Source organism: Terrapene carolina, unplaced genomic scaffold (genome assembly GCF_002925995.2).
Source record: "Terrapene carolina triunguis isolate 2854851 unplaced genomic scaffold, T_m_triunguis-2.0 Scaffold96, whole genome shotgun sequence".
NCBI lineage: Eukaryota > Metazoa > Chordata > Testudines > Emydidae > Terrapene > Terrapene triunguis.
The window spans coordinates 28,550,938-28,556,937 of NW_020664447.1; positions in this window are offsets into that span (position 1 = coordinate 28,550,938).

The following is a 6,000-nucleotide window of genomic DNA, read 5'->3' on the forward strand; positions in this document are numbered from 1 at the left end:
TGTAGATCTTTGATGATGCACTGGAGAGGTTTTAGCTGGGGGCTGGAGGTGACGGCTAGTGGCGTTCTGTCATTTTCTTTGTTGGACGTGTCCTGTAGTAGGTGACTTCTGGGTACTCTTCTGGCTCTGTCAATCTGTTTTTTCACTTCAGCAGGAGGGTCTTGTAGTTTTAAGAATGCTTGATAGAGATCTTGTTGGTGTTTGTCTCTGTCTGAGGGATTGGAGCAAATGCAGTTGTATCTTAGAGCTTGGCTGTAGACAATGGATTGTGTGGTGTGTCCTGGATGGAAGCTGGAGGCATGTAGGTAAGCATAGTGGTCGGTAGGTTTCCGGTATAGGGTGGTGTTTATGTGACCATCGCTTATTAGCACTGTAGTGTCCAGGAAATGGACCGCTTATGTGGATTGGTCCAGGCTGAGGTTGATGGTGGGATGGAAATTGTTGAAATCATGGTGGAATTCCTCAAGGGCTTATTTTCCATGGGTCCAGATGATGAAGATGTCATCAATGTAGCGCAAGTAGAGTAGGGGCGTTAGGGGACGAGAGCTAAGGGAGCATTGGTTTAAGAAAGCCATAAAGATGTTGGCATACTGTGGGGCCATGCGGGTACCCATAACAGTGCCGCTGACTTGAAGGTATATATTGTCCCCAAATGTGAAATAGTTGTGGGTGAGAACAAAGTCACAAAGTTCAGCCATCAGGTTTGCTGTGACATTATCGGGAATACTGTTCCTGATAGCTTGTAGTCCATCTTTGTGTGGAATGTTGGTGTAAGGAATGTAACTAAAGCCCAGAAATAAGATGTCTAGGAGGTGAGAGAATGATTAATAGCATGAAATGCAGCAGAAAGGTCTAGACCAGTGGTGGGCAACCTGCGGCCTGCGGGCCGCATGCGGCCCATCAGGGTAATCTGATTGCGGGCCATGAGACATCTTGCTGGCGTTGACCGTCCACAGGCACGGCCCCCCACAGTTTCCAGTGGTTGCGGTTCGCCATTCCCATTCGCCCACCACTGGTCTAGACAAATGCTTAGCCCTCCAAGGGCCTACAGTGTGCACCTGCCCACTGATGAATCTTTTAATTACTACCACCAGCTGGGTCTAAGAGGTTACACCCCCTACACACTATATGTTCTGCTGGGGTGGCTTCAGAACTGCTACCATAAAGAACTGGCTAAGGAGATTCTAGCATGGGAGAAAGGCAGCATAAACCCAATGGGAGAAAAAACATATTTCACTTGTGTTTATAGAGTCTTTGCTCAAACATATGGCACATACATTATTTATACAATTCTTGGGTCACATGCAAAACTGGCCTGATTTCAGATCACCATAAAATACAGCTTATTAAACATGATGTATCTGAAATGTGTCGTGGTGACTACACTCACAGGATCTGTTATATGTAATATTTAAAGATATAAAAATTTATGTCCCTCGAGGACATAGCTTAGCAGTGTAAGCATCAGATATTAAACACTTTTAGACTACATATAGAATTAAACACCCAAAGTTTCAGAAGCTTAAATTCTTTCATTTGATGCATTACAAATGTTGATTGATTAGATGTATAAACCATATTCCGCTAGGCAGCACTTCCTCATGTGTCTGAGGATCTGAGGTTCTCAGGTTGGCTGAACTGGCCTTGTTAGCGATGTCATTTATTCACAGGCAATTGGATATGATGTTATCAATTAGTGGTGTCATTGGATGGTGCCTCTAGCTTTCATGATATGTACACAATGGATGTCAGCTTGCCTCTGAGAAAAAGTTCAATATACTGGATAGCTAACACAGTGCTCAGTCTAAGAAGTCTGTACAATGCCTACCACAATGGCTCCCTGTTCTTAACTGGCCCTTACGCACTACAATAATAATTAAGAATAATAATTAATAACAAACCACTCCAGACACAAACAATAAGAGCTCCTACTGAAGAGTATTAGGATTACTGGAAAAGGGGACAAAAGGAGAAAAACTAATCAATAGTTTATAAATGTGTCAGTTTTCCCATTCTCCCTTCCCTTTCCTTCCCACATTGCCAACCAGCCATATCCCCAGGTCCCTGAGGCTTCAGAATGTGACCCTAGTGATCTTGCTAGAACATGCTTACACAGATAGCAGTTCTGAGGACTCTGCACTGGGCAGTTCTTCCAGAGGAGTCTGGCTGGAAGGTGCAGGCAGTAGATGGGGACAGGGCCGGCTCTGGCTTTTTTGCCGCCCCAGGCAAAAAAGCCTCCCGCCGCTCCCCCTTCCCCCCCCCCCCGGGGGGGAGCGCGGCAGGGGAGGGCGCCGAGCCTGGCCGCAGGCCCGCTCTCCCCGACCGGCTGGAGTGCCGGGGGGAGGGCGGCGAGCCCGCCGCGGCTCCACTGGCGGCCGGAGCGCCGGGAGGAGGGCGGAGAGCCTGGCCGGGGCTCCGCTCTCCCCGGCAGCCAGAGTGCCGGGGGGAGGGCGGCGAGCCTGGCCGGGACTCCGCTCTCCCCGGCGGCCAGAGCGCCGTGGGGAGGGCGGCGAGCCCAGTCGCGGCCTCGCTCTCGGGCCGGAGCGCCGCGCCGCCCCCCTCCAGGTGCCGCCCCAAGCACATGCTTGGTGGGCTGGTGCCTGGAGCCGGCCCTGGATGGGGAACAGTCTTAACTCACAGTAAGAATCTGAACCCCCGAACATGATGGTAACAGCAAACTGAGCCTTTCGTATATAAAAACACTAATATTCTGTGCAGAAGTGCTGGGAGTTTGAGTCTACTCGGGCTGTTCTTCCCTTCAGGATTCCCTGATTCTAACTGGTCAACAAGATGGCTGTGGCAGAGCCGTGACCTCAGAGATTCAAAAAAGTTGTCATAGTGTAGCTGGATATCAACTGGGCATCACAGAAACATGCTCAGCAATCCACAGCAGGCAACTCACTTCCACTCCCCACGGGAGTTAAAACAGCATGGGTTGTCTCAACACTCACTGCTTCACTCTCAATAGACCAGGGGCACCTTCCATGGACTGCAACAGAGGGTCAGATCAAGCCTGGTACAGTGTAACGCTGACAGACCATGGTCATCAGTGGGCAGGATTGAACCTGGGGCCTCTGGAGCTTAATGCATGAGCTAAAAGCCAACTGGCTATTAGCTAAGGCTGTAGAGCAGCCTCATTAATCTCTCTCTAATAAGCGGTCTCAGTGCCACTAGTTGGGACAGAACACCCCACCCAGAAGGTGCGTGGGTTACAATAGCAGGAACTTTTTCCTGTGGAACCCACTTTTCTCCATCGCTTCTTGATCATATCATTCCTTCACCTTCATTGGCCTCCTATCGAACTCTGAATCCAAAGTGCTCACTTGATTTTCAAAACTCCACGATGGATTCCCCTCTCTGATCTGCAGGGCCGGTGCAACCATTGAGGCAAACTAGGCGGCCGCCTAGGGCGCCTAGTAGTTGGGGGCGCCTAAAAGCCGCTCCACGTGGTGCTCGGGCACCAGCAATATTCAGAGCCAGGGGCCCAGCTCCAGCAATACTTGGGGCCATGTGTCCCCCCCGGCCCCACCTGCAGCCCCCCCACGCCTTCCCCGAGTGTCCCCTGGCCCCGACTTGCTGCCCCCCTGCCGTCTCTGTCCCGGAGCAGAGCCTGTCTTTGTCTCCTCCATGCTGCTTCCCTGCAACAACTGCTGCCGCAGAGTCCTAGTGCCCCCCTTCTCCACTGCCAGGGCAGACTGACTCTGAGCCTGCCCTTCCCCCTCAGACCCTTTCATTTTCCAATGGGACCCTCCAGCAGCACAGGGGACCCCCCTGCCCGCAGTCACTGCTCCTGCCCCATGCTGGGCAAGGAGGCAGCCCCATCCCTCACCCCCAGTGAGTCTACAGGCAGGGGCAACAGCAGGGGAGGAGGCACACGCAGCGCCCCACCATGGGGGAGGCGAGGGAGATTCCAGGACCTGAGAGGGACCCTAGTAGCACATGCAGTGACAGTGGTGGGGGTGAGTGTGCTGCTGGGGCGGGGGGCGGGAAAGGGGGGCTTGTACCCCAGAGCTTGCTGCTGCTGGCAGGGAAAGAGCTGGGGGGAGTCCTCCTCTCTGGCCCCTGTCCCAGAGCAGCCTGCCTGTACCCCAAACTCATCCCCAGCTCTGCCCCACCCCAGAGCCCACACCCCCAGCCAGAGCTTTCACCCCCCCACTGCACCCTCAACCCTCTGCCCAAGCCGTGAGCCCCTCCAGCACCCCAAACACCTTATCCCCAGTCCCAGCCAGAGCCCTCTCCCCTCACACTCCTACTCTCACCCTGAGCCCCTCCCACACCCCAAATCCCCCATTCCCAGCCCTAGACAGAGCCCTCACCCCCTACACCCCTACTCTCGCCCTGAGCCCCTCCCACACTCCAAACCCCTCATCTGCAGCCACACCCCACAGCCCTCCCCCTGCACCCCATCCCTCTGCACCCCTCCCATTCCAAAATTCCCTCCCAGACCCTGCACCCTGCACCCCAATCCCCTGCCCCAGCCTAGGGCCTGCACCCCAGACCTTCTCCCTCACCCAAACTCCCTCCCAGAGCCTTGGGCAGGTGGGGGGCGGAGTTTGGGCGGGGCGGGTTCTGGACACCACCAAAATTTCTACAAACATGCCACCCCTGCGAGGAGGTGGAGTGAAGGTGGGCGGGGGGGGGCGCGGGGAGGGCCGCCCGCAGTAACGGGGGGGGACGCACAGGGGAACTCCTCCCTGCCCCAGATCACCTCCACTCTGCCTCCTCCGCTGAGCACACAGCCCCCACTCTAAGTCTCCTCCAATCGGCATCGCAAGCCTGGGAGGGGAGGAGAATTAGAGCGGCGCCGTCGTGCTCAGCAGAGGAGGCGGAGCTGAGGTGAGCTGGGGGGGGGCTCCCCGGGCGGGGTTAGCTGCAGAGGGGGGGTAACTACTGCAGGGAGGGGCTCCCCGGGTGGGGTGTGTGGTGGGAAGCTGCTGCCGAGAGGGGCTCCCCGGGTGGGGGGGGGCTGGGTTAGCTGGGTGAGGGGGGAAGTTTCGCCTAGGGCGCAAAACTTCCTTGCACCGGCCCTGCTGATCTGACATCCACCTCCTCCTCTTTGTCACACTCTTCATAGCCAAGAGTCATTCACTTATTTTATGCTGTCTGAGACTCTCACTCTTTGTAACATGCTGAATCACTTGCTCTTTAATTCTAACCCTGTAGCTCACCATTTCTTCTCACAGGGAAGTATTCTGTGATATTTTCTTTGACAGTTTATTTTTCTATAGTACCCAAGTTCCACATTTGGGGACACAGATGGGAAATAGATATTTTTGCCTGTGAGAAAGAGTGAAGACACATTCCCTTCACAACAGAGTTGAGCTTACAGTGATATAAACACCACTCAGCTGAGCCTCTCAGCATATTCACTGTAATTTGAAGGCTAGACATGTCCCAGTTCCTGAACACTGCGTATTACAGTAATGTGTCTACACTAGACTTCATCTTCCTTTCTTGGCACTGAGATTCCTAATCTTTTAGCTCAAGGAGTGGCTTTTGGAGCCAGAGGTCCCAGGTTCAGTCCCCATAGATGACCCACATGGGAGCATTGTCACAATAACTGACTCACACACAGGAGTCAGTGCATGAAATAACGCTTTGCTCTTTTCTTGGGCCTTCCATTTGAGTATCTCAAAGTGCTTACTAAATATTAAATGATGCTCAGAATCTCACAATGACACAGATGAATAGTATTATCTGCATTTTAAAAATGGAAAAACTGAGGCACAGAGAATCTAGGTGACTTGACTAAGGTCACAGCACATCAATGGCACATCTGGGAATAGAACCCAGGAGTGTTAATTCTCAGTCATCTTTGCTAACAGGAGAGTTCCTGCCAAGCTATTTGTGACAGCAGTGGGGTCAGAGGTCGTTCAATATGTGAATAAATTCAAATTTTAATACACCTGCCATTCCTCACCTTCCTGTTGTAACTGTTCTGAGGAATTCCCATGACTGTTCCAAGCTAGTGGGGCCACTCCTTCCACTCTGACTCCTCAC